This window comes from Panthera leo, chromosome A3 (assembly GCF_018350215.1).
Source record: "Panthera leo isolate Ple1 chromosome A3, P.leo_Ple1_pat1.1, whole genome shotgun sequence".
Taxonomy (NCBI): Eukaryota; Metazoa; Chordata; class Mammalia; order Carnivora; family Felidae; genus Panthera; species Panthera leo.
The window spans coordinates 67861690-67882182 of NC_056681.1; the positions used below are offsets into that span (position 1 = coordinate 67861690).

Consider the following 20493-nt stretch of genomic DNA (forward strand, 5'->3'; position numbering starts at 1 on the left):
ATTATCTCCCAACCAACACTCCTTTATAACACTTAAACTGATGTCAAAATTACTACCAGCAAGAGGGTTGCAAGCAAAAGACATATGGGGCACTTGAACTTGGTTATTGGGTCAAGGTGGAGCAAAAGGGAATTCAACTTCTTCCTCCTCTTTACTTTAGGATGGTAACTATAACTCATGGTATTAAATGATAAGAGAGCTACTCAGATTACCAACACTGTTTTCTTGGGACTGCATGCTCTTTGAGGATGAAGCTCTGGGGGAGTGGGTAAGATAGCTGCTGTCATGGACTCATCCAAGGGAATGGTGAATGTCAGTCTGCATCCAAGGCGGTTTCTTCTGATAACTCTTCTGACAAGCTCCTATCTCACAATTCTTACCACGAAACAGGAAATTAAATCTGTAGCTTTTAGGCGATTATGATGAAAGAATCTTTTGTTGTTTGTTAACTCAACAGGGATGGGAATGTTGAAAATGAAACACAGAGATAGATTTTACGGTTGTTGGATTACAGTACTGGTGGATTTATGTCTTTTCCAGGGCTCTGGCAAGTTAGAACATTGTTTGGGAAGGCATAGTATCTAGATAGCTAAGATGAGGATCCCCAAGAGGATATTGGGCATTTGGAGAACGAGGATCTCCACACTGCTCTAGAACATACACTGCCACCCGTTTCCTAGGGGAGAAAATTGGTAATTCCCATTCATTTTCTATGGCAGAGACCATTGGTTATCCTCTAATATCTTTTCTTCCTTTCTTCTAGAGAAATAGCACTCCTGATTTTTTGCAAATCCCATGGCTCTTCAGAATAAAGATTTCATTTTCTAGCTCCCTTGTAGCTCAGTGGGATCATGTGAGTAAAATCTAGCAAATATGACATGAGTAATTAGTGTAACTTCCAGGAGGGGATTTTCTCTTCTCCTTCTTTCTCTTGTTTACTGGTTAGAATTGAGATATATTGACTTGGCTTGGACCAGATCAATCTACTAGACCATCAGAGCCTATTAGACATGATAGAGGATGATGATATCCATCAGAGTAGCTATGGAATGCCTTAATAACCTTGGGCCACCCACCTGGGCCTTTACCTGAGGAAAATGTACTCCTGTCTTGCTTAAGCCATTGTTATTCGAGGTTTTGTTACTCTTATCTGCCTAATTCTCATCCTTCATTATTGTTCACCCAGTGAGGGAGAAGGATTTAATGATTTTATATAGTGCTTTCTGAATTTTGGTCTCTATTTCTGGGAATCTGGCTTCCGCTGGTTTACAGGTCTTGGTAACCAAATACAAGATTCTTTCACCAGGGGCAGGAATGGGTTCACAGAATTGGAAGTTGAGACTGCCACCAGAGCATGTTAGGCTCCTCACACTATTTGGGGACAGGAAAAGGTGGTGATAGAATTGACTGGAGTGACTCACCTTGATTATCAAAGAGAAGTCAGGTGGCTACTGCATAAAGAAAATGATTTTACTCTAAGGAAGCCTTACTATGGCATGACAAGTGGTCTATGTTAATGTGTAATTGTTGTATTCCTCTACAGGAAAGACCATTGAAGGCTCAGATCCCCTAGAAGACTCACTCCTCCTGTGATAGCAGAACCTCAGCTGGTTCTGTCAGAGCTTCTTGTCAAAGGTCAGAGGAACATGATGTGGGTATTACAGGTGGCGGTGAGCCATAAACACCAGCTGTAGTTTTATGGCCAGCTGGGGGGATGCCTTTCCGTGCATCTCCTTACTTACTGTAAAATCTATTTAAAAAGTTTTTCTTTAATGTTCTATCTTCCTCTCAGGTTATTTGGGATTGTTTATCACTTAATCTCTTAGTGCAGACCACAGAGATATGGTCATGATGGATTTTTCCGGGAGTTCTGGACCTAGAGAATAGTGTGTGTGCATGTGTATGTGTGTATGTGTTTGTGTCCTGGGGAACTACCAAGCAGTGGACCAAGGTAGCAGTTTATTTTTACCTGCATATTATGCTTTCCTGACCTCCTTCTCGTCCCTCTTATGGTAATAACTGTTGTGTCCCTGACACTGTTCCAGGCTGGTCTTCCAAATAGTATCCTACACCCTCACTCCAGGAATAAATTGGGCCGATTGAATTCTGTCTCCTGGAGCTTCTAAATTTGAGCCAAGGTACAGGAGGATGGAAGGCTGTCAGAGTGCAATCACCTCATGCATGGTAATGCCCTTGAGTGAAGATCTGCAAATTCTGTGGTTGAGATTTCCAGCACTTCTTTGGTTTGTGTCTTCCCTAGGCCTGACAGTTCACTTCCTTCTGCAATTTTGTAAGTGATCTCAGGCTCCATTCAATTTTTTATATACATTAGCCAGAGTAATTTTGCTTGCAACCAAAGAGCATTAACACAGGATCCATAAATTCCAAAGTGAGCATGGGCTTCATACTTACCTGTGAAGTTACACTCATTTTACAGAAAAAAGAAGACATGTGAATATCTAACCCAATCCGGAAAATTGGGGGAGACTATGCTGGAACCAGATCATTTGACTCTTTGTTTAGTACTCTTTGAACTCGACTATATTATGCTTAATCTGCTTCCTCTAATAAAAACACAAACACTTTATCTTTTTCTTCAAAGCAAAGTGATTATAAACATGATAGTACAGGTTATGAAACAAGGGAAAATGTGAAACATTTTTGCCACATTGTGCTTGAAAACAAACAAACAAACAAACAATTTTTTAGAAAGAAAAAAAAAAAAGAAAACAAACCTTCAAGTGTTGATTAAAGACAGGACAAATTGTCCCCAAGGTTTACAATGTAAAACAAGACAAATCCTGAAAATTAAGTTGACAAGCCTATACAGCAGTGTAATTTTTTCTTAATTAAACTGACAAAGATCCCAGTTCCACATAAATCAAGGAAAAGCAACACACCCACAGTGCTCAAAGGAGGAACATTAAAGAGTTGTGGAAAGGAGAATGAAAGAAAAAATGTAATGAAATAATCCATGCTTTGCTGATTTGCTTTCCTTGGGGTAGGTGATTGGTTGGAGATGAGGAGGGGAAGTAAGAAGGAAGAGAGATAACAGGCTCTACAAGTTAATTTCTAGGGTTATCCTAGTGGAAATTATATCAGGCAGGAGTAATGGCAGCCTTCTTCTACCTTTTAAATAAAAGAAGGATGCAATTAAATATTAAAAGAAGTATTGATTCTTGATTTTTAGGAGATCCTCCTGATGGGCTCTCTTCCTGGCCCTGGTGATACATTGCACAGGATAGATGTGTCCCTTTAATTTTGTATAAAGTGATTTTTTTAAAAAAAATTCAAAGCAATTTTAAATTTCATTTTATTGTATATAAGAAATGGCTTGATTTCTAGTAAATGGATACAAAATACATATACCTGCTGTACTCACAGATTGTCTTTGGCAATCAATAATGGCACTGTTTCCCAATGAGCTAGTTATGGAATCCCAATCCTTCTCAACACAGCTTCTAGGTTGTCATATCAGCCAAGAGGAGTGGGTCTAGAAGTAAAATCTGTTTGCCATCTCTGGCAAACTGTTTAGGAGGTAGGCTTTGGAGGTGGATGAGGATTTAGCGCATCCTTGTCTGCTGTGGAGCCTTGGGCAAATAATTGCTCTGAGCCTCATTAGTAAAAACAGGGCATATGTTGTCTTCAAGTTTGGAGAAATCTATGTGTAGCTGGATCACATTGTGAGGTATTAATTTATGTCTTTTCCTGTATAGATTTCTACCTTCTGTCTCTAACCCATTGAAGCACAGTGCAGTGTCCTAGAGGAGCTAGGTGGTGAGAAGGGAAGGAGAAGTAGCCTGCAGGGACTCTCCAAATTTTGTTTTTAAAAACCGAAGCCCATCAGAGAACATAGAGGTTAGAGAGAAGGTAGAAGAGAGAAGAGGAATGGTGGAAAAAACAAAGAGGTTGGAGAAAGCAAGAGGAAGGGAGGCTTTCCTCTGACTAAAAGGAGATTTTCCAAATTTATTGAGAGGTTTTGTAGAGACCCACATTCTACTTCCTGACAAAGCCCTTGAGAATAATGGCTACAGGTATGGGAGGCTGTAGTTGGGTTCCCCTGTTTTGGCGGAGGGGTCCAGGCCTATCCATGGTGCCTCTGAAGATGGAGTGAAGCACTGATGGTTCTGTAAGGCTACATTAACTAGGACAGTGGATGTTCTTGAGGGAGCCTGTGTGTACAGGTACCTAGGCCAGAAGGCCCTAATACCTTGGCACCTAGTACTGTGGTCTCTTGGGTTGGCAAAGCCCAAAAGACAACTGAGGTGAAGTTTCCTGCCATCCTGCCATCCAAAATAAAAGTTTAAATTAGTTCATAGAAAATAAAAAGGTATAGTATATCTTGCACCCTTGACCTGAACTGAGACTCATACTAATACCTCTGTAAAGAACTTAGCAGTGAAAACTTAAGCCACAGTTACTGTTCTTAGGAAAGACGTTTTAAATAAATCCCTTTTTTTTCTTAAGTAGGTTCCATGTGTGGCATGGAGCCCAACTCAAGGTTTGAATTCACTCCCATGAGATCAAGACCTGAGCTGAGATCAAGAGTCAGAGGCTTAACTGACTGAGCCACCCAGGTACCCCAAGAAGTCCTTTTTGAAAAATGAGGAATTATTTTACAGTGTGTATAATTATCCCAGTAAACCTACATATTTATCTTCACTTGGATTATTCTCCTCTTGTCCCCACCCCTAGTTCAGACCATGCACTCCCTTCCCTGCTATATTCTCTGCCCCAGGAACCTGACCTTTTTGGGCTGCCTGATCCAGGCTTTCTTCCTGGTTGGCTTTGGTTGGGTTTGACCAGAGGGAGGCACCAGCTGGGAGTATGAGAGAGGGAAAAGTTGGGCTTTCTTACCAGCTCCCTCTCTGCTGGGTACCAAAGGTCTGGGCATGGCTGTGTCCCTGGTGACCACAGCTGTTGCTGGTGGCTATCCTTCCATCAGGCTACAGTAAGTCTTACCTCTCCCTTTGTCCCTTCAGGATTCGGGGTAGGAATGGCTTCCTCCTGTTATTCATTCCTGGGAGCTTGACATCCCTTTGGTTCTCTAACTCTGCTCATTCCTCTGAGGGCAGTCCTTTCATTAAGTTCTCCTCATTTTAAACATCTGGGTAGAATTGTTTCATGCTAGGACCTTGACTAATAGCAGAAGCAAGATTATTTTTTTGGATTGTTTTCCCAACAGTAGGAATGGTTACAGTGATCTGGTCACTTTACCTAGCTTGGATTCTGTTAGGACCTAGGACCCACCCCTCCAATCAGTTAGCATGAAGGCTGATTGGGACTATGGGTCAGTCAGTGGCTGGCACTGTGGGGTAGTATTCAGTTAAAGATTAGGTGTTGGTATCTCTGTGACCTAGGTTCAAGTTTCATTTCTACCTATGATTTACTTCCATCTTGGTAATATAAATTATCTCTCTGGGTATTCATTTCTTTTTTTTTAATGTATGCGTGATGTGAGTATTCACCCGATAGGGTTGTGTTGAGAATAAATGAGATGATGAAAAGTGCTTAGCACACGCATATTATTGAAGTATGGGAACGTGGTAAAAAAAGTGTTGCTCTTTGCCATGAGCAATTAGTTTCTATAAGATCAAGCCATTGTTTTAGCTGCCTTAGCATTCTGCTTTAAGCTAAAAAGGTTGCAGGCTTTCCCTCCCTGGGAACCCCTACTATTGGGTGAAACTGACAGTTCAAAGCCCTTGTCTTATCTACCCAGGATAGAAACTTCCAGAAACAGAGAATGACTTCTAGGTGCTTACTTCCTGGGTGTGATTTCTGAGGCAAAATAGAGAGAACTTCAGTTATGATGACTTCATCAACCTTGACATGTCAAAAACCCTTTTATAGATTGCATTGTGAGACCTCGGGACTAAAATGACCAATGGTTTGGGAAATAACCCAGCTGCTAATTACCACTATTGTGCAAATGATCTGCAACCTAGCTTTTCCTGAGCTGAAGGGAGGGGCTATGATGGGAGCCTTGAGGAGAGGGTTGAGTGTTCAGAGGGATGGGGGATCACAGAGGTGATGGGCAGCTTCTCTAGGCATTTCTATGGAAGTAAAATCTTTGAGGAAAGCTTATTTTAGGCTCATTTAGGAAGACAGTGTAACTTTCTGGCAAAGTCTTTACTGTACAGGAATAGGAATCCAGGGAATGGTGGTTAACGTTGGCTGTGCATTGGAATCATCTTGGGAGCTATTAAAAAAATTCTTATGCCTGGGTCTCCCCTCTGAAGATTTTGTTTTAATTCATTTGGAGTAGGGTCTGGGTGACTGGATTTTTCAGAACTTTCCAAGTCATTCCAATTGCAGTCAGAATGAAGAAACACTGGTTGGGACAAACTTTCTGAGTTTGGGAGTGAAGATGTTAGGCGTAAGCATTTCAGGACTCCTCAATGGGGAGAGACCAACATTAGATACCTGCAATGTATCACATATTATACATAGTTTTGTCCTTTAATTCCCTTAACAATCTCATGGCATTGACATTCCCACAATCAAGATGAGGAAACAGGCTCAGAGGTCAATACCCCCAGGGTCACACTCCGAAATAAATGGTATCTGGTATCTGGTAAATGGCAGAGCTGGGATCAGAACCTATATTTTTCTGACTCCATGGCTACATACTTCCTCCTCTGGATATCTAAAGTTCATTTAGTTAATTCATTCTTTGTAGGCAAGTTAGGTGTCTCAGCATTTGCTTTTTCCTATTTTTAAAAAAAATTTTGGTAAACCAGAAGGCCAGAAAAAAATTAATTGTTTACTCAAGATTCTCCTGTGATAGGCTCATAATTTTGACATAATCCGACTTCATTTAAAATAAGCCATGAGGGGCGCCTGGGTGGCTCAGTCGGTTAGGCGGCCGACTTCGGCTCAGGTCACGATCTCGCGGTCCGTGAGTTCGAGCCCCGCGTCAGGCTCTGGGCTGATGGCTCAGAGCCTGGAGCCTGCTTCCAATTCTGTGTCTCCCTCTCTCTCTGCCCCTCCCCCATTCATGCTCTGTCTCTCTCTGTCTCAAAAATAAATAAAACGTTAAAAAAAAAAAAATTAAAATAAGCCATGAGATGTTTTTTTTCTTCCAGTTGAGATTTGATCAAAGGCCTTTCCTTTGATCACATGGCACTTACACACCGTGTAGTGTGTATGCTTGAAAATGAAGCACTGAAAAACATGTTGTGAGATGCCCTCCTTCATTCTGACGTAGGCAGGAAGTCCCAAAGGGACTCAGGAAGGTTTTGATTTCAGAAACTGTTCCCTTCTCACATGCTTGTGTGTGTGTGTGTGTGTGTGTGTGTGTGTGCATGCTCGTGTGCACAGATGCCTGTGTATGAACTGGTGTCCTTTGTGAAGGGGAGTGGGGGAAGTCTTTGTGGTGCTTCAGATGACGAGTAGCAGAGGGCAGAAATGAGGCAACCTCCAAACCCATACATCCCATCATACTACCAAGAACAACTCAGTTCACTTGAAATATTCTATAAATAGATGTCTGGCTAATAGCATTTTTTTTTTTTTTTTTTTTTTTTTTTTTAGGAAACAGAGAATTAAAGATTGGGACACATGGGTTAGAATTCTTGCTCTGATACAATGGCATGACCATAAACCCACCTTTCATTGTCCAAGTCTCAGCTATCTAATATGTATAACAGTGATTTAAAAACAAAGAACAGGGGTGCCTCGGTGGCTCAGTCAGTTAAGCGTCCAACTCTTGATTTCAGCTCAGGTCACAGTCTCATGGTTTGTGGGTTTGAGTCCTGCACTGGGCTCTGCACTGAACACGGAACCTACTTGGATTCTCTTTCCCCTCTCTCTGTCTCTGCCCCTTCCCTGATCATGCTCTCTCTCTCCCTCTCAAAATAAATAAACTTAAAAAAAAAAGAACAGCAGCAAAACCTGGTCTCACAGAATTGCAGACAAATATAGCTAGCATTGTACCTGGCATATAATAGAAACTCAATATATGTTAGGCAATCTTAAAAATCTTGATTACTGGAAATCTTAAAGCCTCGGTTTTGTTGACTGAGAATATGGCAAGGTGTGGGGGCCCATAATTCTGAGTGACACTGCTCTGTGGACTGTTTGGGGGAAATGCTTTCAGGGGAGGAAGAGTAGGATTCTGGGCAACTGAACATTGCCCTCTGAACATTACTTTTACCCTTCACTAGCCAGCACACCACTGGTGTATCCTTGGCCTTCCTGTGCCTCCATTTCTTGAGATGAAATGGGTTAGAGTGAGCTCTCTAGCCAACATACCAGGCTTTTGTGAGGATCGGATGAGATGCTGCTTGTGCAGTACTTGCTAAACTATAAAGTGACATCGAAATGTGGACAGTCCTGCATATAAGTGGAAAGTGTTCTGAGGGCTGGGAAGAGTTGAATTGGGTAGGAACTGAAGCAGCACAAGGGGCTATCTCCTTCCCTGAATTCCTTTAGCCCCTGCCTCCCCTGCTCCCTGGCTGGCCAGTGCCCTCTTGCTGGCTTTGTTCAGGTCCCCATCTTATAGTCTCCCCACCTACCTGCCCAATGGACTTTAATCTTCTAGAGGGCAGTGACTACCTTATATTGTTAAGTAATATTTCTTCTGATTGGGGCTCTGAAATATGTTTGCACTTCAAGTTTTCTGTTTCTGTCCCATTCCTGGGAGGAAGTAAGTCTTGTTTTAGGAACTTATTAATTCTAGTCAAGGTCGGATGCTTTGCAAGTACTAAGGGAAAAACTCATACCTTTGAGGGGTCTTTCCTGTCACCCTCCAGTGTCTTCTTGGGCCTCTGGGACAAGCAAAACTAGTCAGGGATGATGGGGAGGAGGATCCTCGTCTGCTTGGTGGGTCTTTCCAAGCACAGAGGCTGCCTTGGCTGGTGGTCTTTGCATTGGCACTCTCACCTCTAGGTTACATCTTGATTTGAACTGATTTTTGGCTTTGTAGCTGGAGTAACACCTCCTTTCCCCACTCCCCCACCCCAGCTCCCTCTTTGGATTTATCAACCCCAAGATGATCTCTGGTGCTTAACGTGAATGAGTGAGCAAATGAAAGAATGAATGAATGGATGATTGAATGAATGAATGAATGAATGAAATCCTAACCCTCCTTGCTGGGGGCTTTCAGGGAACTGGGCTCCTGTGAGTCACTGCCCTGTTGTGCAGGGCTCTTCATCACAAGCATACAGGTTCTCAGCAGGAGCTCAGCATCCCCCTCCCCACCCCACCTGCCAGGAGCTTTCTCCATTGTAACTCCTTGTTACCTGCTCCTGTCTGCTCCTGTTAACAGCCTGTGTCACTGCTGCCACAGTCGGTCACTGTGACCAGCTTGTCAAGTCCTGCCAGGTTGAGGCCCTCAGTCTCATTGAGAGATGTTAAACTGACTGTCCAGTGGGCCTTCACTAGGGCAGGGGAGTGCTTTGATTTAAAATGACAATTTGGGACCAAAATAGGAAGTGAAAGCAAGCCTGGCAATCAAGCTGGGATTTTTGAGCAGTATGGGTGGGAAATCTTCTCAGCTCTAGGCAAAACTCTGTTCCTAGCCTTAATTAGCTTGTGTGACCTTGGGCAAATTGCTGATCATCTCTGGGTCTCCTCAGTTTCCCATCTGCAAATTTAGGGGAATGAAATGCATGATTTCTAAGGTGTCTCCTAGTATTTACTCTCTATACTGCTCTGCTGCTGTACCTCTCAGGCAGATGTTGCCTTGCTGGTGGCTCTCCACCAACTGCTGTGTCTGGGGCCCAGGAGGCTGTGGTGGGGAAAACGCTTGCAGTGCCTGTGGGAAGCCATTCCCAGCCTGAGTACAGTCTCTGTCCACCGATGGCCGTGGAATCTATTTGCTGCGTGGTCCTCACCTCTCAGCATTAGCTCCCTTCTCCAAGGGCTGAATGGGCTCGGAAGGGGATCATTTCAGGGGCAGGGGCTGAACTGAGCTGGAGGGTGACTGGGTTTATAGAACAGAGATGCGATTGGAGGAGAGCTAGGGCTTCCCTCGCCTGTGCAGGACCTCACTTCCTTCATTCTTCCGTGTGTTTCCTACAACACAGGCTGGGCCAGTGGAGACCCAATTCCAGGCCTCACAGATTTTTCTTCTCCCCAGATACTCTGGCAAAAGACCAGGCTACAACCCCAGCATATTTTGAATTGAGATAGCATTTGGCAACAAATCTTTTATAAATGATGGCATTGACATTATATCTCTGTTAGAGTAATTTACTCCCCACAGTAATTTGACTTAGTTTGTTCTACACAGAGAGTTATTTTCATCATCCTTTCAGTTGTTATTGATGAGAGCTCTTGGAAAAAGATTAGAAGATTAGTTTAAAATTATCCCCAGCAAATTTAAAACAATAACAGGGACATGAATACAGACTAAAACAAATTAAGGGCTGTCATAGCTGTATTAAAAGACTATTGTTTGATGAATTGGGGACATAATGGTAGCACTAATGGCAAGGCTTGAATACACCCTCTTTCACTCCACTTGCCCCAGAAGTTGACTCTCCCTCTTCCCTTGCTTCTGCCCCTTAGTGGTGCTTGTCTTTGTGTTTGCGCCTCTGCTCATGTGCTTTCCTTTTTCTGCCATGCTTGGCCCATCCATAGCTCTCCAGTCCAAAGAGTTCTTTTCATTCCCACCTTTCTCTAGAAGTTTTCTTTAGAACTGATGTCTCCCTTCAACTGACAGGCTGGTATTATCTGTAAAAGTGCCAATTATTTTAGGAAGGATTTCTATCAGTTTCCCAAGATACTGATAGTTATTCTGAGAAAGAAAAGGGGATGGGGAGTATGAACAATTTTTTTTTTTGGTGGGGGGGAATGTTAGTTAAAGGTAAAAGACTTTTTTTGTTTTGTTTTATTTTGTTTTTTTTGGAAGGATTTAATATACTGTTGAACTTTGTGAATCTGTCAATAGGAAGACATAGTGTAAAGCTTTTTCCAAAGTTCCTTTCCAAATTACCTCTCGTAATGGGGGTATTTAATGTAAGGTTATAGAGAAGGACAATAAGAATATAAAAACTAGGGCAGTCACCTTGCTAGATCTTATGAAGATTGAGATGTGTTCAAGAGCTGGAAGGCTCTAGTGAGGCTCCAAGTTGCTCATATCTAGAGTCATATACTCTGGTGTCATCTTGTAAACGGGACCCACATACTTGCTGGAGTATATGTGTGTGCTACCACCATGACCAGTTTTCTATGTATTTCCAAGTTGAATTGATGAGAAATTTCATCGTGTGAATCAGCTAATCACTACTGTCTCTGGTTGGGCAGAGTCTTGTGTCAGCCCATACTAAAGACCACTAAAAAGAATGCTAATGTGCTGCCCTTTGGTCTCTAGCACAATCAGTGGTTGCCTTTGTGCAAAGTCAGCCTTAGCACCACTTGCCTAGAGCAGGGGCTCAGGCAGCTTTAGCTGGAGGGGAAGCTAGGAGAGGTGGTCTCATGAGTGACATATCCAGGATAGTTCACCTCCTGAGGCCATGCATACTCCTCTGCTTTCCTGTGTATTCATTTCCAAGGCTACTACACCTAATGCGATCTAACTATGAAGCTTATAACTGCAAATCGCACTCACCTGAACATGGGAAACAGAGTGAGTCATGGTAAGTAGCACACAGAGGGGCTCTGCTATGGAGCCCCATGTGATCATCAGGTCCACAGTCTTTTGGTGGTTTGCTGAAGGTAAAGGATCTCAATATGGGATGAGTGTGCAGTATGGTCTCAGTGTAGAAATACATCTCTTGTCTCCTACATAGTGAGTGCATTGATACCTGGCATATGGATTAGTGGCTATTTAGGTGGTTCCTGCAAATGTGCAGCAAATTGTTTTGGTCAAACACAACCTTTCTCAGCCAAAGCAAGAAATCACTGTAGTTTTGAGGCAAAGAAAGGTGAATTTTAATGCAGATTCTCTGGTAGAATAGTGCTTCACTTTGGAACATGCGGTTAGGAATTCAGATGGGTCAATGCATGTTTGCTTCTTCACTTCCACGTAGTCTTGGCTGACTTTCTAGAAAGACATGCTGCCATAGACAGCCCAGCTGCACACCATTGGCTCTCTTTTTAAACAAAATCAACCAACCCAGCATTCAAGCTTTGCAATAGCAAATTTTCTGTTAGTTGTGATTTTAGAGAAGTTGGAGAATGTGATCATATATGTAGGTTTGAATTCATGGAAGAATTTCAAGCTTTGTTTTAGGCAAAACCACCTTATGTGTCATAAACAGCCCATCCTGGCCTCTTAGCATGATAGGATGTTCTGTGGGGTTGACAGGTAGATTGGTATCAAGTGCCAGCAAACACAGGGTGGTACCAGGAATATTGACCGAGTCAGCAAGAGTCAGCGGTGCAGGCTAGGAGGTCCAAGGCCTTTAGACCATCACCTATCCAGCTTGGCTGCTGTCAGTGTCCAAACAGCCTGATTTACAGGCCCAAGGGTGGCATCAGTACTTCTGGGAAGCAGTGATTCTGGTTGGTTCTCTCGGTTAAGTATGTGCCTGGTAGAGCCGTATAACATTGCTGAAGGTGAACACATTTGAGAATCAGACCTTGGATTGAATTTTGATTTTGCCACTTACTACATGTTTGATGTTAGGCTTATTTTCCTTAAATCTCTGTGAGGCTCAATATTCTTATCTGTGAATCAATATAATAACACCTACTTCCCAGAGTTTTTTGCATGTATTACAAGAGATGATATATGAAAAGGTTTAGAAAAATACGACACCTTATTAGCTCTCAATAAACTGGCTCTTTTTAAAAATCAGAGTAGAAGTGAATTTGCCTCTTTTATTGAACAAAACCAGGGACACCTGGGTGGCTCAGTCAGTTAAGTGTCCAACTCTTGATTTCAGCTCAGGTCATGATTACACGGTTCATGAGATCGAGCCCCTCATGAGGTTCTGCACTGACAGTGTGAAGCCTGCCTGGGATTCTTTCTTTCCCCCTCTCTCTGCCCCTCCCCCCACTCTCTCTTTCTCTCTCAAATAAATACATTATTTATATATAAACAAACAAATAAACAAAAACTAGTAGACTTACCATGACACACACTTCTCCTCCAACCTGCTGCTTCATTCCTTGTTCCTTTTTATTAAGCAGAAAAAAAAATTTTTTTTTTGGAAGCCTGAATCCTGCCTGGTGTATTTCACATTTCCTTTTGGGTTATTGTAATTCAGTTATTGCTGGCAGCACCTTGCTAGCCTCAGGAGTGTATCTTCCTCTCCTCCATCCCTGACTTAAATTACCTACCCAAGAATGGATACACTCATAATTCAGGTTTGAAGTTTGACTTATACATGGCCTGAAAGGACATATTTCCCAAGAGAATAACAATCCTGTATCTTGATTCTCTTAGAACAGCTGAAGCAGATGGCATTTTTAAGCACTACTAAATATTAGGAGACAACACATAGGAATAGTTGACGTACTTCAGATTTATGATCCTGCCCTAAATAGTTTGTACTCAAGATTTTCAGGTCCATCTTGTGATCCTTCCTGATAATTTTAATGTACATTTGAGCTGTGTGTGTGTGTGTGTGTGTGTGTGTGTAGGGGGCACAGGTACAGGGTCTAGGGAATAATAAGGAGGGAGAGGATTGGCACAATCTTGCAGGCATGAGTTCCCCATGCCCAGATCCTTGTTTCTCTTCACTTGGAAATACCAATTCATTACCTTCCTCCACAGCCACCTTATCACCTTTTTGCCATTTTCCTGAGGGTTCAGTCTTCCAGTTTAAGAGCCAGTTCATCACATCCCCAACTAATTAAAGCCAACAGTGACTTAGCCTATAGGTGAACTCCCACCTCTTTCACATAGGAAGAAGCCTTTATAAGATCTGTCCAGATATTGGTCATGGCATCCTCATAATGACAATACCCACACACAGCAACTGATGTCTCTCCCATGATCTCCCATCAGCTGACAAAGGGTGATACGGGGGAAACCAAATGTGGAGTCCAGTCAGAGGACAGGCTGGCAGAGGTTATGGTAGAAGGTCAAGAGCTTTCCTGTGGGAAAGTTGAGGTCTAAGGACAGCCTGGACTGGTGGCTTGACAGACACCCTAACAGAGCAGGTTGGGACATTTGTAGTCTGATGTGCATGGAGGTATGTAGGGGCTAAAAATTGTCACCCCCAAGTTAGAGGCCAGCTGCAGGGGAGCCAGACCATGCCTGGGCTCCACTTGATGATGGGGAAAGGGCTTCTATAGGATCAACAAGACTGGCTCTTAGAGGCACAGGCCTTGGCAGGGCTGACCTTGAACCTTGACCTTTTCTGTCTTTTCCCAGCTCTTCCTTAGATCCAGGAGAATCCCCCAGATGCCTGTTAAAATTTTGTTTTCTGGGACTCAACCCTAGTTATTCTGATTCAATAGACTGGGCTGGAGCCCAATTACCTGCAATTTTAATAGCCACACTGACTGATTATGAAGCAGGGGTCTATGGACCCCACTTGACAAATGTTACCTTCGATTCCTATATAAAACCGAGAACTTGATATTATTTATCCTTTATCTGGAGTGGTATTAAAACAATATGTTCTGAAGAAAGTCCTCATGTAATTAAGAACTGTTGGTTAAGCTTGAACTTGTTGCTGATTTTCTGATTATATCATGGGCATTAGCCAGGAGACAAAACTAATGTAAGGAAAAACTGTGATTTAACTTCACCAGATGCATGTATGTAGAGGTGTATAGTCCACAGCTCTATGTTTATCTGTGTGCACACACAGAGTTTGTTTATCTTTATTCTAAGTAACAGGCTTGCCATTTAGGAATTAAAACCCATTCCTGTAATTTGATACTGGCTACAGCTGTTCCTGACTTTGGACAACCAGAAACGCTAATGTTCCTTTGTGATGAGACTGTTGCACTAGGATGTTTCCTCCCACCAAACCCTAAAAGTGTTTGCAATGTTTCTATCTAATGAGGATGTGAATGGCAAATGGTTCCAAGGTATTCAGATAATGTCTCCACGGGGACTCAAAGTTTAACCATTTCTTCTCTATGCATGAAGCAGAAAAGTTTAAAGGAGGCTCAGCTACTCTCTCCAAGTACATGGTGAGCAGCATCTGGTTTCCTTCCTTGTTGACACCTGCTGAAGATAGTTCAGGAAGGTCAGGGCTGTTCTGATGGAAGGTTACATTGTTGCAGCAGCTAGAGATGGTGGTGCTGCTGGCTGGTGGTGCTGATCCTGTGTTAGCCTCAGGCTTTAATTCAGTACTAATAGTTTTAAGGTCTGTCATTAGGTTTAGAGATAATTTGTTGTGTAATTGGAGAAGGCCAACACCACTTACTTATTCAATGGGTCCTGATGTCTGGGATCTTATTCCCATCTGTAACTAGCCTGCTGAGTGACTCTGGACAAACACTGAATATCTTGGTCCTTCGTTTTCTCATCTGTGAACTTGTCTTACCTTCAAAGCCTTCAAGAGGGTCAAATCAAAATGGGTGGGGGACTTTGGTGGGAAACATACACTTGATCCAAATCCAAACAGTACTATTATTTTAAGCTGTGATTTTAATACAATGTTATAGTTGAAAAGGGTGTCACATTCTTTATTTTTTAAATTTTTAAAAATTTTTTTTATGTTTTTAATATAATTTATTGTCAGATTGGCTTACATAAAACCCCCAGTGCTCCTCCCAGCAAGTGCCTTCCTCAATGCCCATCACCCGTTTTCCCTCTGTCCCCGCCCACCCTCAAGTTTGTTCTTTGCATTTAAAAGTCTCTTGTGGTTTGCCTCCCTTCCTCTCTGTTTGTAACTACTTTTCCCCCTCCCTTCCCTCATGGTCTTCTGTTAAGTTTCTCAAGATCCACATATGAGTGAAAACATATGATAGCTGTCTTTCTGAGACTGACTTATTTCACTCAGCATAATACCTTCCAGTTCCATCCATGTTGCTGCAAATGGCATGATTTCATTCTTTCTTATTGCCAAATAGTATTACATTGTATATATAAACCATTCATCAGTTGATGGACATTTGGGTTCTTTCCATAATTTGGCTATTGTTGAAAGTGCTGTGATAAACACTGGGGTACAAGTGCCCTTATGCATCAGCACTCCTGTATCCCTTGGGTAAATTCCTAGTAGTGCTATTGCTGGGTTGTAGGGTAGTTCTATTTTTAAATTTTTGAGGAACCCCACACTGTTTTCCAGAGCAGCTACACCAGTTTGCATCCCACCAACAGTGCAAGAGGATTCCCGTTTCTCCACATCCTCATGAGTGTCTGTAGTTTCCTGATTTGTTCATTTTAGCCACTCTGGCAGACATGAGGTGGTATCTCAGTGGTATTTTGATTTGTATTTCCCTGATGAGGATTGACATCGAGCATCTTTTCATGTGTCTGTTGGCCATCTGGATGTCTTCTTTGGATAAGTGTCTATTCATGTCTTCTGCCCATTTCTTCACTGGATTATTTGTTTTTTGGGTGTTGAGTTTTGTAAGTTCTTCATAGATTTTGGATACTAACCCTTTATCTGATATGTCATTTGCAAATATCTTTTCCCATTCCGCTGGTTGTCTTTTAGTTCTGTTGATGGTTTCCTTTGCAGTGCAGAAGCTTTTAATCTTGATGAGGTCCCATAGTTCATTTTTGCTTTTAGTTCCCTTGCCTTTGTAGATGTGTCGAGTAAGAAATTGCTGTGGCTGAGGTCAAAGAAGTTGTTTCCTGCTTTCTTCTCAGGATTTTGATGGTTTCCTGTCTCACATTTAGGTCTTTCATCCATTTTGAGTTTATTTTTGTGTATGGTATAAGAAAGTGGTCTAGTTTCATTCTTCTGCACATTGCTGTCCAGTTCTCCTGGCACCATTTGCTAAAGAGACTATCTTTTTTCCATTGGATGTTCTTTCCTGCTTTGTCAAAGATTAGTTGGCCGTGCATTTGTGGGTCCAATTCTGGGTTCTCTATTCTATTCCATTGGTCTATGTGTCTGTTTTTGTGCCAGTACCATACTGTCTTGATGATTACAGCTTTGTACTATAGCTTGAAGTCTGGGATTGTGATGCCTCCTGCTTTGGTTTTCTTCTTCAATATTACTTTGGCTATTGGGGGCCTTTAGTGGTTTCATACAAGTTTTAGGATTGTTTGTTCTAGTTTTGAGAAGAATGCTGGTGCAATTTTGATTGGGATTGCATTGAATGTGTAGATTGCTTTGGGTAGTATTGACATTTTAACAATATTTATTCTTCCAATCCAGGAGCATGGAATGTTTTTCCATTTCTTTGTGTCTTCTTCAATTTCCTCCATAAACTTTCTATAATTTTCAGCATACAGATGTTTTGAATCTTTGGTTAGGTTATTCCTAGGTATTTTATGGTTCTTGGTGCAATTGTAAATGGGATAAGTTTCTTTAATTCTCTTTCTGTTGCATAAAAATGCATTTGATTTCTGTAAATTGATATTGTACCCTGAACTTTGCTGAATTCATGTATCAGTTCTAGCAGTCTTTTGGGTTTTTCCATGTGTAATATCATGTCATCTGCAAAAAGTGAAAATTTGACTTCTTCTTTGCCAATTTTGATGCCTTTGATTTCATTTTGTTGTCTGGTTGCTGATGCGAGGATTTCCAACACTATGTTAGACAACAATGATAAGAGTGGACATCCCTGTTGTGTTCCTGATCTCAGGGGCAAGTCTCTGTTTTTCCCCATTGAGGATGATAATAGCTGTGGGCTTTTCATTTATGGCTTTTATGAACTTTAAGTATGTTCCTTCTATCCCTACTTTCTTGAGGGTTTTTATGAAGAAAGGATGCTGTATTTTGTCAAATGCTTTTTCTGCATCTATTGACAGGATCATATGGTTCTTATCCTTTCTTTTATTAATGTGATGTATCATATTGATTGATTTGCAAATATTGAACCAGCCCTGCAGTGCAGGGCTGATCATGGTGAATAATTCTTTTTATATGCTGTTGAATTCAATTTGCTAGTGTCTTGTTGAGAATTTTTGCATCCATGTTAATCAGGGCTATTAGCCTGTAATTCTCCTTTTTTTTTTTTTTTTTGTGGAGTCTCTGTCTGGTTTGGGAATCAAGGTAATGCTGGCTTCATAGAATGAGTCCAGAAGTTTTCCTTCCCTTTCTATTTTTTGGAATAGCTTGAGAAGGATAGGTATTAACTCTGCTTTAAATGTCTGGTAGAATTCTCCAGGGGAGCCATCTGGTCTAGGACTCTTATTTCTTGGGAGATTTTTTGATAACTAATTCAATTTCTTCACTAGTTATGGGTCTGTTCAAATATTCTATTTCTTCCCATTTGAGTTTTGGTAGTATGTGGGTGTCTAGGAATTTGTCCATTTCTTCCAGGTTGTCCAGTTTGTTGGCATATAATTTTTCATAGTATTCTCTGATAATTGCTTGTATATCTGAGGTATTGTTTGTGATTAATCCATTTTCATTTGTAATTTTACCTATTTGGGTCCTCTCTCTTTTCTTCTTGAATAGTCTGGCTAGGGGTTTATCAATTTTGTTTATTTTTTCAAAAAATCAACTCTTCATTTCACTGATCTGTTATACTGTATTTTTGGATTCTATATTGTTTACTTCTGTTCTGATCTTTATTATTTCTCTTCTTCTGCTGGGTTTGGGGTTTCTTTGTTTGTTCTGCTTCTAGTTCCTTTAGATGTGCTGTTAGATTTTGTATTTGGGATTTTTCTTGTTTCTTGAGATAGACCTGGATTGCAATGTATTTTCCTCTCAGGACTGCCTTTGCTGCATCCCAAAGGGTTTGGATTATTGTTTTTTCCTTTTCATTTGTTTCAATGTACTTTTAAATTTCTTCTTTAATTGCCTGGTTGACCCATTCATTCTTTAGTAGGATTTTCTTTAACCTCCATGCATTTAGAGGTTTTCCAAACTTTTTCCTGTGATTGATTTCAATTTTCATGTCATTGTGATCTGAAAGTGTGCATGGTATGATCTCAGTTGTTTCATTTTTATTGAGAGCTGTTTTGTGACCCAGTATGTGATCTATCTTGGAGAATGTCCCATGTGCACTCAAGAAGAATGTGTATTCTGCTGCTTTAGGATGAAAAGTTCTAAATATATCTGTCTAGTCCATCTGGTCCAGTGTATCATTCAGGGCCATTGTTTCTTTATTGATTTTCTGTCTAGATAATCTGTCCTTTGCTATAAGTGGAGTATTAAAGTGCCCTGTAATTATCACATTCTTGCCAATAAGATTGCTTATGCTTGTGATTGTTTAATATATTTGGGTGTTCCAAATTCAATGCATAGACATTTATAGTTGTTAGCTCTTCCTGATGGATAGACCCTGTAATTACAATATAATGCCCTTCTTCATCTCTTGTTACAGCCTTTAGTTTAAAATCTAATTTGTCTGATATAAGTATGTCTACTCCAGCTTTCTTTTGACCCCCAGTAGCATGATAGATGGTTCTCCATCCCCTCACTTCCAATCCAATCCAAAGGTCTAAAATGGGTCTCTTGTAGACAGAAAATAGATGGGTCTTTTTTTTTTTTTTTTAATTCATTCTGATACCCTATGTCTTTTGATTGGAGCATTTAGTCCATTTACATTCAGTGTTATTATTGAAAGATATGGGTTTAGAGTCATTGTGTTATCTGTAGATTTCATGCTTGTGATGTCTCTGGTCCTTTGTGGTCCTTGCAACATTTCATTCACAGAATCCCCCTTAGGATCTCTTGTAGGGCTGGTTTAGTGGTGATGAATTCCTTCAGTTTTTGTTCTTTGGGAAAACCTTTATCTCTCCTTCTATTCTGAATGACAAGCTTGCTGGATAAAGGATTCTTGCATATTTTTCCTGTTCATCACGTTGAAAATTTCCTGCCACTCCTTTCTGGCCTGCCAAGTTTCAGTAGATAGGTCTGCTACTACTCTTATGTGTCTACCCTTGTAGGTTAAGGCCCATTTATCCCTAGCTGCTTTCAGAATTCTCTCTTTATCTTTGTATTTTGCCAGTTTCACTATGATATGTTGTGCAGAAGATCAATTCAATTATATCTGAAGGGACTTCTCTGTGCCTCCTGGATTTCAATGTCTGTTTCCTTACCCAGATTGGAGAAGTTCTCAGCTATGATTTGTTCAAGCACACCTTCAGCCTCTTTCTCTCTTCTTCTTCTGTAACTCCTATGATATGGATATTGTTCCATTTCATTGAATCACTTAGTTCTCTAATTCTCCCCTTGTGATCCAGAATTTCTTATCTCTGTTTCTCAACTTCATCTTTTTCCATAATTTTATATTCTGTTTCACCTATTCTACCCTCTGCCTCTTCAATTCTCATTGTCACTGCCTCTAGTTTATTTTTCATCTCATTTACAGCATTTTTTAATTCATTATGACTATTTTTTAGTTCCTTGATCTCTGCACCAATAGATTCTCTGCTGTCTTCTATGCTTTTTTCAAGCCCAGTGATTAATCTTATGACTATTGTTCTAAATTCCTGTTCAGTTGTATTGTCTATATCTGTTTTGAGCAATTCTTTGGCTGTCATTTCTTTATGGAATTTCTTTTGAGATTTCT

The 20493-nt window shown here is 41.1% G+C and overlaps 1 long non-coding RNA gene across 1 annotated transcript in view; it reads left to right on the forward strand.

Moving 5' to 3' along the window:
* LOC122216042 overlaps positions 1-20493 on the forward strand; it is a 92371-nt gene that overhangs the window by 58314 nt on the left and 13564 nt on the right. The window contains exon 2 of the long non-coding RNA XR_006200668.1: positions 1544-1635. This is a non-coding gene — a long non-coding RNA (uncharacterized LOC122216042). The remainder of the gene's footprint in view (positions 1-1543; positions 1636-20493) is intronic.